This window comes from Nycticebus coucang, chromosome 11 (genome assembly GCF_027406575.1).
Source record: "Nycticebus coucang isolate mNycCou1 chromosome 11, mNycCou1.pri, whole genome shotgun sequence".
NCBI classification, from domain to species: Eukaryota; Metazoa; Chordata; class Mammalia; order Primates; family Lorisidae; genus Nycticebus; species Nycticebus coucang.
Window position 1 is genome coordinate 24677554 of NC_069790.1, and position 14215 is coordinate 24691768.

The following is a 14215-nucleotide window of genomic DNA, read 5'->3' on the forward strand; positions in this document are numbered from 1 at the left end:
CAAAGGGAGTAAAATAACCATGGGGTGGAATCAGCAGAAAAACTTTGGTAACATGAATAACCAGAATATATCAACCCCCCACCCCCCAAGAAAAGATACGGCAGATGTAATTGAAGATCCCATTCATAAACAACTGGCTGAGATGTCAGAAATCAAATTCAGAATTAGGATTGCAGACAAGATTAATAAAATGGAATTAGGAATTCGAAGAGAAATTCAGAAGTTGTCTCAAGAATTTAACAAATTTAAAGACAAAACCACCAAAGACTTAGACACACTGAAGCAAGAATTTACAGGCCTCAAAGATATGAAAATATAGTAGAATCCCTCAGCAACAGAACTGAGCAAGCAGAAGAAAGGATTTCTGATATTGAAGATAAAGTCTTTGAACGCTCCCAATCTGTCAAAGAGGAAGAGAAATGGACAGCAAAAATGTATCATTCTCTCAGAGAATTCTGGGATAATTCAAAGAAGATCAATATACGAATAATTGGAATTTCTGAGAATGATGAAGTGGCCTCGATGGGCCCAGAGGCCCTTCTGCATGAAATTATGAAAGAAAATTTTCCAGACATGCCTAGAGAATCTGAAATTCAGATCACAGACAGCTTCAGAACCCTAGAACGATTCAACCCCAATAAGTCATCCCACAGGCATATCATAATTAGCTTCACTAAAGTTAATACGAAGGAGAAGATTCTCAAAGCAGCCCAGGGAAAGAAAACCATTACGTACAAAGGAAAGAATATTAGAATAACTTCAGATCTCTCTGCTGAAACTTTTCAAGCCAGACAGGGTGGTCATCGACTTCTAATCTCCTAAAGCAAAATAACTTTCAACCCAGGATATTGTATCCAGCTAAACTGAGTTTCATTTATGATGGAGAAATTAAATACTTCAATGACATTCATATGTTGAAAAAATTTGCCATAAGTAAACCAGCTCTTCAGGATATTCTCAGATCTATCCTCCACAATGAGCAACCCAATCCTATACCACAAAAATAAACTCACTTAGAAACTTCGGATCAAACTCCAACTTCCACACTGGTGAAAGGATTAAAAATGGCCACTGGACCTTTGAAAAACTCCATACCCAAATTCCACCAGATTATCAATACTCTCCATTAATGTGAATGGCTTAAACTGTCCTCTAAAGAGGCATAGGTTAGCTGACTGGATACAAAAACTCAAGCCAGATATTTGTTGCATACAAGAGTCACATCTTAACTTAAAGACAAATACAGACTCAGGGTGAAAGGATAGTCATCCATATTTCAGGCAAATGGTAATCAGAAAAAAGCAGGTGTTGCAATTTCATTTGCAGATACAGTAGGCTTTAAACCAACAAAAGTAAGGAAGGACAAGAATGGTCACTTCATGTTTGTTAAGGGTAATACTTACTATGATGAGATCTCAATTATTAATATCTATGCACCCAACCAGAATGCACCTCAATTTATAAGAGAAACTCTAACAGACATGAGCAACTTGATTTCCTCTAGCTCCATAATAGTTGGAGATTTCAACACTCCTTTGGCAGTGTTGGATCGATCCTCCAGAAAGAAGCTGAGCAAAGAAATCTTAGATTTAAACCTAACCATCCAATATTTAGATTTAGCAGACATCTACAGAATATTTCATCCCATCAAAACTGAATACACATACTTCTCATCAGCCCATGGAACTTACTCCAAAATTGACCACATTTCAGGTCACAAGTCTAACCTCAGTAAATTTAAAGGAATAGAAATTATTCCATGCATCTTCTCGGACCATCATGGAATAAAACTTGAACTGAGTAACAACAGGAATCTGCATACTCATACAAAAACATGGAAGTCAAATCACCTTATGCTGAATGATAGCTGGGTCAGAGATGAGATTAAGAAAGAAATCACCAATTTTTTGGAACAAAACGACAATGAAGACACAAACTATCAGAACCTCTGGGACACCACAAAGGCAGTTCTAAGAGGGAAATTTATAACACTGCAAGCCTTCCTCAAGGGAACGGAAAGAGAGGAAGTTAACAACTTAATGGGACATCTTAAGCAACTGGAAAAGGAAGAACATTCCAACCCTAAACCCAGTAGAAGAAAAGAAATAACCAAAATCAGAGCAGAACTAATTGAAATTGAAAAAAAAAGAATAATACAACAGATCAATAAATCAAAAAGCTGGTTTTTTGAAAAGGTCAATAAAATAGATAAACCTCTGGCCAACCTAATCAGAAAAAAAAAGAGTAAAATCTCTAATATGATCAATCAGAAACAACAAAGATGAAATAACAACAGACTCGTCAGAAATCCAAAAAATCCTTAATGAATATTACAAGAAACTTTATTCTCAGAAATATGTAAATCTAAGGAAATTGACCGATACTTGGAAGCACGTTACCTTCGAAGTCTCAGCCAGAATCAAGTGGAAATACTGAACAGGCCCATATCAAGTTCAGAAATAGCATCAACTATACAAAACCTCCCTAAAAAGAAAAGCCCGGGCCAGATGGTTTCACGTCAGAATTCTACCAAACCTTTAAAGAGGAATTAGTACCTATACTACTCAACCTGTTCCATAAGGTAGAAAAAGAAGGAAGACTACCCAACATGTTCTATGAAGCAAACATCACCCTGATCCCCAAACCAGGAACAGACCCAACAAGAAAAGAAAATTATAGACCGATATCACTAATGAATATAGATGCAAAAATATTCAACAAGATCCTAACGAACAGAATCCAGCAACACATCAAACAAATTATACATCACAACCAAGTTGGTTTTATCCCAGGGTCTCAAGGCTGGTTCAATATACGTAAATCTATAAATGTAATTCAGCACATAAACAAATTAAAAAACAAACAAACAAACAAACAAAAAAAACAAATTAAAAAACAAAGAGCATATGATTCTCTCAATTGATGCAGAAAAACCTTTTGATTATATCCAGCATCGCTTCATGATCGGAACACTCAAGAAAATTGGTCTAGAAGGGACTTTTCTTAAACTGATAGAGGCCATCTACAGCAAACCCACAGCCAATATCATATTGAATGGAGTTAAATTGGAATCATTTCCACTCAGATCAGGAACCAGACAAGGCTGCCCATTGTCTCCATTGCTTTTTAACATTGTAAAGGAAGTTTTAGCCACCGCAATTAGGGAAGAAAAGGTGATCAAGGGTATCCATATAGGGTCAGAAGAGATCAAACTTTCACTCTTCACTGATGATATGATTGTGTATCTGGAAAACACTAGGGACTCTACTAAAAAACTCCTAGAAGTGATCAGTGAATACAGTAGCATCTCAGGTTACAAAATCAACATCCATAAATCAGTAGCCTTTATGTACACCAACAATAGTCAAGTTGAAAAAGCAGTTAAGGACTCTATCCCATTCACAGTAGTGCCAAAGAAGATGAAATATTTGGGAATTTACCTAACAAAAGACGTGAAAGATCTCTATAAAGAGAACTATGAAACTCTAAGAAAAGAAAAAGCTGAAAATGTTAATAAATGGAAAAACATACCATGCTCATGGCTGGGAAGAATCAACATTATTAAAATGTCCATACTACCCAAAGCAATATGTAATTTCAACGCACTACCTATTAAAGCTCCGCTGTCATACTTTAAAGATCTTGAAAAAACAATACTTTGTTTTATATGGAATCAGAAAAAACCTCGAGTAGCCAAGACATTACTCAGAAATAAAAACAAAACAGGAGGAATCACGCTACCAGACCTCAGACTTTACTACAAATCGATAGTGATCAAAACAGGATGGTATTGGCACAAAAACAGAGAAGTAGATGTCTGGAACAGAATAGAGAACCAAGAGATGAATCCAGCTACTTACCATTATTTGATCTTTGACAAACCAATTAAAAACATTCAATGGGGAAAAGATTCCCTATTTAACAAATGGTGCTGTGTGAACTGGCTGGCAACCTGTAGAAGACTGAAACTGGACCCACACCTTTCACCATTAACTAAGATAGACTCTCACTGGATTAAAGATTTAAACTTAAGACATGAAACTATAAAAATACTAGAGGAGCGTGCAGGGAAAACCCATGAAGAAATCGGTCTGGGCGAGTATTTTATGAGGAGGACACCCAGGCAATTGAAGCAGCTTCAAAAATACACTACTGGGACTTGATCAAACTAAAAAGCTTCTGCACAGCCAAGAACACAGTAAGTAAAGCAAGCAAACAGCCCTCAGAATGGGAGAAGATATTTGCAGGTTATATCTCCGAGAAAGGTTTAATAACCAGAATCCACAGAGAACTCAAACACATTAGCAAGAGAAAAACAAGGGATGCCATCGCAGGCTGGGCATGAATTTGGAGAGAAACTTCTCTGAAGACAGGTGCATGGCCTTCAGAGATATGAAAAAATGCTCATCATCTTTAATCATCAGAGAAATGCAAACCAAAACTACTTTGAGATATCATCTAACTCCAGTGAGACTAGCCTATATCACAAAATCTCAAGACCAGAGATGTTGGCGTGGATGTGGAGAAAAGGGAACACTTCTGCACTGCTGGTGGGAATGCAAATTAATACATTCCTTTTGGAAAGATATATGGAGAACACTCAGAGATCTAAAAATAGATCTGCCATTCAATCCTGTAATTCCTCTGCTGGGCATATACCCAGAAGACCAAAAATCACAACATAACAAAGATATTTGTACCAGAATGTTTATTGCAGCGCAATTCATAATTGCTAAGTCATGGAAAAAGCCCAAGTGCCCATTGATCCACGAATGGATTAATAAATTGTGGTATATGTACACCATGGAATACTATGCAGCCTTAAAGAGAAAATGGAGACTTTACCTCTTTCATGTTTACATGGATGGAGATGGAACATTTCTTCTTTGTAAAGTATCTCAAGAATGGAAGAAAAAGTATCCAATGTACTCAGCCGTACTTTGAAACTAATTTGGGGCTTTCACATGAAAGCTGTAACCCAGTTACAACCTAACCATAGGGGGAAGTGGGAAAGGGAGGGGAGGGAAGGGGGTGGTGGCTAAAGGGAGGGGGATTGGTGGGATCATACCTGTGGTGTATCTTACAGGGGTATTTGCGAAACTTGGTAAATGTAGAACGTAAATGTCTTGGCACAGTAACTGAGATAATGCCAGGAAGGCTATGTTAACCATTGTGATGAAAATGTGTCAAATGGTCTATGAAGCGAGTGTCTGATGCCCCATGATCATATCAATGTACACAGCTATGATTTAATAAAAAAAATAAAAAAATAAATATTGATCCATTTCCTTCACATTGTCAAATATCTGGGCATAGAGTTTCTGGTAGTATTCAGAGATGATCTCTTGTATCTCTATGGCATCAGTTGTAATTTCCCCTTTATCATTTCTGATTGAGGTTACTAGAGGTTTTACTTTTCTATTTGTAGTTAGTATAGCCAAAGTTTTATCTATTTTATTTATTTTTTCTTTTCTTTTCTTTTTTTTTTTTCAGATCAAACTTTTTTTTTTTTTTTTTTTTTTTTTGTAGAGACAGAGTCTCACAGTAATGCCCTCGGGTAGAGTGCCGTGGCGTCACATGGCTCACAGCAACCTCTAACTCTTGGGCTTATGCGATTCTCTTGCCTCAGCCTCCCAAGCAGCTGGGACTACAGGCACCTGCCACAATGCCTGGCTATTTTTTTGTTGCAGTTTGGCCAGGGCTAGGTTTGAACCCTCCACCCTTGGCATATGGGGCCGGTGCCCTACTCACTGAACCACAGGCGCTGCCTCAGACCAAACTTTTTTTTTTTTTTTTTATTAATCATTGGGGATTCATTGACGGTACAATAAGCCAGGTTACACTGATTGCATTTTTTAGGTAAAGCCTCTCTTGCAATTGTGTCTTGCCCCCAGAAGGTGTGCACACACCAAGGCCTCACCCCCCTCCCTCCTTCTCTCTCTCTACTCTTCTTTTCCCCACCCCACCCTCCTTCTTTCTCTCTCTGCTCTCCCTTCCCCCACCCCCACAGCATCCTTAATTGTCATTAATTGTCCTCATATCAAAATTGAGTACATAGGATTCATGCTTCTCCATTCTTGTGATGCTTTACTAAGAATAATGTCTTCCACTTTCATCTAGATTAATGAAGGATGTAAAGTCTCCATTTATTTAAATAGCTGAATAGTATTCCATGGTATACATATACCACAGCTTGTTAATACATGCCTGGGTTGGTAGGCATGAAGGCTGTTTCCACATTTTGGCGATTTAAATTGAGCTGCAATAAACAGTCTAGTGCAAGGGCCCTTATGATAAAAGGATTTCTTTCCTTCTGGGTAGATGCCCAGTAATGGGATTGTAGGATCAAATGGGAGGTCTAGCTTGAGTGCTTTGAGGTTTCTCCATACTTCCTTGCAAAAAGGAAGTATGTACTAGTTTGCAGTCCCACCAGCAGTGTAAAAGTGTTCCCTTCTCTCCACATCCACACCAGCATCTGCAGTTTTAAGATTTTATGATTTGGGCCATTCTCGCTGGAGTTAGATGGTATCTCAGGGTGGTTTTGATTTGCTTTCTCTAATAGATAAGGATGATGAACATTTTTTCATATGTTTATTAGCCACTTATCTGTCTTCTTTAGAGAAGGTACTATTCACGTCTCTTGCCCATTGATATATGGGATTGTTGGCTTTTTTCATGTGAATTAATTTGAGTTCTCTATAGATCCTAGTTATCAAGCTTTTGTCTGATTGAAAATATGCAAATATCCTTTCCCATTGTGTAGGTTGTCTATTTGCTTTGGTTGTTGTCTCCTTAGCTATACAGAAGCTTTTCCATTTAATTAAGTCCCATTTGTTTATTTTTGTTGTTGTTGCAATTGCCTCGGCAGTCTTCTTTATGAAGTCTTTCCCCAGGCCAATATCTTCCAGTGTTTTTCCTATGCTTTCTTTGAGGATGTTTATTGTTTCATGCCTTAAATTTAAGTCCTTTATCCATTTTGAATCAATTTTTGTGAGTGGGGAAAGGTGTGGGTCTAGTTTCAGTCTTTTACGTGTGGATATCCAGTTCTCCCAACACCATTTATTGAATAGAAAGTCTTTCCCCCAAGGTATGTTCTTGTTTGGTTTATCAAAGATAAGGTGGTGGTAAGATGTTAGTTTCATTTCCTGGTTTTCTATTTGATTCCACGTGTCTATGTCTATTTTTTTGCCAGTACTGTGCTGTCTTGACCACTATGGTTTTGTAGTTCAGCCTAAAATCTGGTATGGTGATTCCCCCAGCTTTATTTTTATTACTAAGAACTGCCTTAGCTATACAGGTTTTTTTCTGGTTCCATACAAAATGCAGAATCATTTTTTCCAAATCTCGATGGTACAATGCTGGTATTTTAATAGGAATGGCATTGAATAGGTAGATTGCTTTGGGAAGTATAGACATTTTAACAATATTGATTCTTCCAATCCATGAGCATGGTATGTTCTTCCATTTGTTAATATCCTCTGCTATTTCCTTTCTGAGGATTTCATAATTTTCTTTATAGAGGTCCTTCACTTCCTTCATTGGGTATATTCCTAGGTATTTCATTTTCTTTGAAACTATGGTGAAGGGAATTTTGTCCTTAATTAGCTTCTCATCTTGACTGTTATTGGCATATACAAAGGCTAGTGACTTGTGGACATTGATTTTATATCCTGAAACATTACTGTATTTTTTGATGTCTTCTAGGAGTCTTGTGGTTGAGTCTTTGGGGTTCTCTAAGTTTAAGATCATGTCATCAGCAAAGAGAGTTTGACCTCCTCTGCTCCCATTTGGATTCCCTTTATTTCCTCATCTTGCCTAATTGTATTGGCTAGAACTTCCAGCACTATGTTGAATAGTAAAGGTGACAGAGGACAACCTTGTCTGGTTCCAGTTCTAAGAGGAAAAGCGTTCAGTTTTACTCCATTCAGTAAAATAGTAGCTGTGGGTTTGTCATGTGTAGCTTCAATCAGTTTTAGAAATGTGCCACCTATGCCTATAATCTTTAGTGTTTTAATTAGAAAAGGATGCTGGATTTTATCAAATGCTTTTTCTGCATCTATTGAGAGGAACATATGATCTGTATTTTTGCCTCTGTTAATACGGTGGATAATTTTTATGGACTTCCGTATATTAAACCAGCCTTGCTGGGATGAAACCTACTTGATCATGATGTATGTCTTTTTTGATGATAAGCTGTAATCTATTGGCTAGGATTTTGTTGAGAATTTTTGCATCTATATTCATGAGTGAAATTGGTCTAAAATTCTCCTTTTTAGTTGGGTCTTTTCCTGGTTTTGGTATCAGGATGATGTTTGCTTCATGGAATGTGTTGAGGGAAGGTTCCTTCTTCCTCAATTTTTGGAATAATTTCTGCTGTACAGGAATAAGCTCTTCCTTGAAGATTTGATAGAATTCTGGTATGAAGCCATCTGGACCAGGGCATTTTTTGTTTGGAAGTTTTTTATTGTTTCTTTAATCTCAGTGCTTGTAATTGGTCTGTTCAGGAGCTCTATTTCTTCCTGGCTAAGTCTTGGGAGAGGGTGTGATTCCAAATATTTATCCATTTTCTTCACATTGTCAATTTTCTGGGCATAGAATTTCTGGTAGCATTCAGAGATTATATCTTGTATCTCTGTGGGATAGTTGCAATTTCCCCTTTATCATTTCTGATTGCAGTTACTAGAGATTTTACTTTTCTATTTCTTGTTAGTCTGGCCAATGGTTTATCTATTTTATTTATTTTTTCAAAAAACCAACTCCTGGTTTCATTAATTTTCTGAATGGTTCTTTTGTTTTCAATTTCATTGATCTCTGATTTAATTTTGGAGATTTCTTTTCTTCTACTGGGTTTAGGCTTAGATTGTTCTTCTTTTTCCAGTTCCATAGATGACTTGTGAGTTTGTTTTTGTTTTTCGAATGTAGGCATCTAAAGTGATAAATTTTCCTTTCAAAACTGCTTTTGCAGTATCCCACAGGTTTTGGTAGCTTGTGTAGTCATTGTTGTTACGCTCATGGAAGTTAGTGATTTCCTGTTTTGTTTCTTCCTGCACCCAAGTATCATTCAACAGAAGGTTGTTTAATTTCCATGCCTTTGTGTAGGGTTGAATGTTTTTGTTGGAGTTGAGTTCCACCTTTAGTGCCTTGTGGTCTGAGAAGCTACAAGGTAAAATTTCAATTTTTTTGGATTCTGTTGAGTTTTGTTTTGTGTCCTAGGATGTGATCAATTTTGGAGAATGTTCCATGGGGTAATGAGAAGGATGTATATGCTTTATCTTTGGGATGGAGTGTTCTATATGTGTCCATCAAGCACAGTTGTTCTAGGGTCTCATTTAAATTCCTTATATCTTTGTTTAATTTCTGTTTAGAGGATCTTTCCAGCTCTGTAAGAGGAGTGTTAAATTCCCCTGTAATTATGGTACTAAAGGATATCATATTGCTCAGACTGACTAGGGCAGGGGTCCCACGGGCCACATGAGGTGGTGTGATTGTATTTGTTCCTGTTTTGTTTTTTTACTTCAAAATATGATATGTGCAGTGTGCATAGGAATTTGTTCATAGTCCTTTTTTTTTAAACTATAGTCCAGCACTCCAATTGTCTGAGGAACAGTGAACTGGCCCCTTGTTTAACAAGTTTGAGGACCTCTGGACTAGGGTCTGTTTCAAGAATCTGGGTGCATTTAAATTGGGTGCATAAATATTTAGAATTGAAACGTCTTCTTGTTGTATTTTTCCCTTGACCAATATAAAGTGACCATCTTTGTCTTTTTTGACTTTAGTTGCTTTAAATGCACATGTATCTGAAAATAAGATTGCAACTCCTCTTTTCTTCTGAATTCTGTTTGCCTGAAAAATTGTCTTCCAGCCCTTAACTGAGCGTTTTAATTTGTCTTTTGAAGCTAGATGTGTTTCCTACAGACAGCAAATGGGTAGCTTGTGTTTTTTCATCCAGTCAGCCAATCTATGTGTCTTCAGTGGGGATTTCAAGCCATTAACATTTATTGAGATAATTGGTAATTGTGGTAGTGTTCTATTCATCTTATTTTGTGAGAGTCCATTGCTTAGTTTTATCTTTTGCATCAGTGTGGAAGTTAGGTTCTGTCCTTTAATGTCTGAGTTCTTACTTTCCTGTTGATCCATTGTGATGGTCAGTGTGTAGAATAGGTTGGAGTATTTTCTGTAGAGCTGGTCATGTTTTGGCAAATTTCCTCAATGTTTGTATATCAGTAACTGATTTTATTTCTCCCTCATTTTTAAAGCTTAGCTTAGCAGAATAGAGAATCTGGGCTGGAAATTGTTCTGTTTAAGTAGATTAAAGTTAGATGACTATTGTCTTCTTGCTTGGAAATTTTCATTAGAGAAGTCTGCAGTCACCCTGATGGATCTGCCCCTGTAGGTCCTCTGGCGCACATAGAATCTGGAGTAATCCTGGCAGAATGCAGAATCTTTTCTTTTGTCTTGACTTTGGCCAGTTTCATCACAATGTGTCTTGGAGAAACTCCGTTAGGGTTGAGGTGACCTGGGGTCTGATATCCCTCTGAAAGGAGTGTGTCAGAATCTTTGGTGATATTTGGGAAATTTTCATTTATAATATTATCTGGTATGGCTTCCATTCTTCTGGGGCATTCTTCTTCCCCTTCTGGGATACCTATAACTCATATGTTTGAATGCTTCATAAAATCCCATAATTCTGTCAGTGAACATTCTGCTTTCTCTCTCTTCTTTTCTGCCTCTTTAACTATCAGTTATCTCAAAAGGTTTTTCCTCTACAGCTGAGATTCTTCTGCATGGTCTAATCTGTTGTTGATACTTTCTGTTGCATCTTTAAATTCCCTAATTGACTGCTTCGGTTCCTTGAGCTCTGCTATTTCCTTTCTATATTCTTCATATCAGTCATCTCTTATTTGATTCTGTTTCTGGATTTTCTTTTGGTTATTTCCCACTTTATCAGCAGTTTCATTCATTGTTTCAATCATTTCCTTCATTGTTTTAATCATCTGTATTCTAAATTCCCTTACTTTTATTTCTAACATTTCTTTATAGGTGGAATTCTCTGCAGTAGCTACCTGATGGTCCCTTGGTGTGTGTGTCGGGGGTTGCTGTGGTTTGGTTTTTTATGTTGCCAGGATTTTTCTGCTGATTCTTCATCATGAATGATTTCTTTTATCTGTTTCCTTGAACTAATTTTCCTTTCACTTCCTCTTGCTCTTTAATTTGCTGTGCCTCTGGACTAGGGTTTCAATGAATCCTTCTTGTACAGGACCAGAAGGATGAGAAGGTTGAAGAGCAAGAAGGGAAAAAAGGAAAAAAAAAAAAGAGGTCTCACAACGGTATGTGTTGACCGGCTGGGTTGGGAGCGGGGTGTCCTAACCTTGCTGCGGCTGCGGGCTGGTCCGTGCAGGCAGCGGGACGTTCTGAGGAGCCGCATGCTGGCCTCACCATGGTTCACCTCACTACCCTGTTCTGCAAGGCCTACCACAGGGACCACTTAACCATCTGCCTTGTCCTGGGTGGCTGCACCAACCAGCCCTTCTACCGCATTGTGGCTGCTCACAACAAGTGTCCCAGGGATGGCCATTTTGTAGAGCAGTTGGGTTCTATGATCCACTGCCTAACATCCATGGAGAAAAACTTGTTGCCCTCAATCTAGAGAGGATCTGGCATTGGATTGGCTGTGAAGCCCACCTCTCTAAGTCTGTGGAAAATCTTCTGGGTTTTTCTGGCTTTTTCCCTTTGCATCCTATGATTATCACAAATGCTGAGAGACTGCGAAGGAAACGGGCACGTGAAGTACTCTTAGTTTCTCAGAAAACAGATACAGAGGCTTCAGCAACAGAAGCATCTCAGAAAACAGACGCAGAGGCTTCAGCACAAGAAGCAAGCTGACGTCAATGAGCATAGCAGTGGCAACGGGGTCAAGGTTCTCCTAAAACACTTGTGCAGAGATCTTAAAATTGTTCTGTTTTGAGGTTAATAAATGGAGTTCTTTGAGTCAAAAAAAAAATAAAGAGAAGAAAAAAGAGAAAGGAGAGGAGGTGGGTAAAAGGGAATATTGACAAAAAGAAGAGAGGGAGACAGAGCAATGCAGTTGTACAGTTGGATACTTCGACCCAACCTTAAAAAAGCCCCAACCTCTAGGGCTGCTGCGTTGGTGGTTTCAGCAGCTCTCTGCTAGCCTGTTCAGACGCAGTACCCCATCTCCACCAAGTGGAGAGAAAAGACAAAAATGCTATAAATCAAACCAGAACAAGCAAATAGAAAACTTAATGGGATAAAATTGGGGGAGAAACCAAATTATAGGGGTAGAAACACTAGCAAAAATAAAGTCCTAATTGTTGAGAAAGGCAACAATGGCAACTTATATTTAAAATAGAAAAATACAGAAGGAAAAGAAAGAAAAAAAGAAAAGAAATATCTATAGGTAAAATGTTAAAATTAAAAAACAAAACAAAACAATAACCACAGTGACAGCAACAACAAAACCCCAAAAAACAAAACAAAGAATTATATATATCTTGTTGAATATTGTCTGGGCAACAGGTGATCTTCTGGGGTATGAGATATTAATCACACGGGCGGCGCCTGTGGCTCAAGGAGTAGGGCGCTGGTCCCATATGCCGGAGGTGGTGGGTTCAAACCCAGCCCCGGCCAAAAACCAAAAAACCAAAAAAAAAAAAAAAAAAGAAGGAGATATTAATCACAATGCTGATATGACTGAAGGCCTCTGCTGATTTCTCAAACCCCTCAGGGTGGAGAACCTAAATCTCTCCTCAGCTGGCTTAAAAGGCACTTTAAACTGCTAAACTTGGCTAAGCAGAAGGTTTCCCAGGAAAGCGCTTGTTGCTGGAATCAGTCCTGAAGTGACTATCCACTTACTCAGTGTGCCAAAACTGGTCTCACTCTGTGCCCCGAGGGCCAAATCTGTAAGGCATCTCAGTCCCCGCCTTTAGGCTGCTCACTCACTAGATTACTTGCTTCTGCTTGATCCTTGCTTTGCAACCCTGAGGGCATAGCTTGCTGGGGCAGTTCTCCTACAATGCCCCCCCACCCCCCTGCCCACAGCTTAACCCTATTAGCTCCATCCAGCTCAGCAGCTCAGTGTGGGGTGCTAGACAATGCCTCTGCACTCCTGCCCAAGCTCTCCCAAGGCAGTTCAACTGTGTGCCAAGTCCAAAAAAACAAAAAACAGCTCACAGGTAAGGCCTCTCCAGTTTGCAATCTCACTGCCACTGTACTTATAGCTGCTGGCAGGATTAGGCTGAATGAACGCATGCAACCACTTGCCAGTTCTCCACTGCCTTTGTCCTCCTCATGGGGTCCAGAAGTCTCTTGCTGACTCCCTGTGTCCTCAAAGGGATGTTTATGGGCAGATTCCACCAGCCAGAGATGCCTGGAGTCTTGTCTCCCCAGACTCACTGTGCCCAGTTGCAAGAAAGCTGTTATATGGCCGCTATCTTGCCAATGGTTCCCTAGTCTTTTTTTCTTGATCAACATAATTTAAGTGTGCCTCTGAAGTTAAACTATAGATTCAAGTGTGCCATGAGATAAAAAGGTTGAAAAACATTGCTTTATTTCTAGCATCTGATGCAGTTCTTGGCATGCAATTGAGTTGTACAAATGTTTATGGAATTGAAGTGAATTTTAGCCTTTTGCCTTTGAGAGACTAATATACAAACAGACAATAGCCAGACTATATATATAACTCTGACCGTTATCTGCAGTAACTAACCATGGAAACCAAGTAACAACTCCTGTAGCTCTTTGTTACAAATACTAAGACTTTATTAGTAACCAACAGTTTCCTTGATTTTTGCTCTCGATTTCCCAAGTTGGAGAAAGCCAAGTATACTCCTTAACCAATTATTTACACATAGGATGCTCCACCTTTAGATAGTCTACTTGCAGCTTTCCATGCCAATAGCCTCTGATCAGGGCACACCTGAAGCCTTTCCTTTTTTCATCATAAATCTTTCCAACTGTTCTACCTGCCTTTGAGTGTCTGTAATTGTGATTCTGTCTTTTTGGCTTTAGCAAGCTCTGAATATCCTTTCCTACTTCTCATTTAGGTGGTCTTCACCTATCTTGACATGTTTGGAATAACTGATTTGTTTAATAAATTGAAGTAGGAGGAGCTAAGCTCTTTTATTATTTATTTATTTATTTATATTTTGGAGACAGAGTCTCACTTTGTCACCCTTGGTAGAGTGCCATGGCATTA

The 14215-nt window shown here is 38.5% G+C and overlaps 1 pseudogene; it reads left to right on the top strand.

Annotated features, from left to right (window-relative positions):
* Window positions 1-11325: 11325 nt before the first annotated feature.
* Window positions 11326-11988, top strand: LOC128560058 (28S ribosomal protein S16, mitochondrial-like; annotated as a pseudogene).
* The last annotated feature ends 2227 nt before the right edge of the window (window positions 11989-14215 follow it).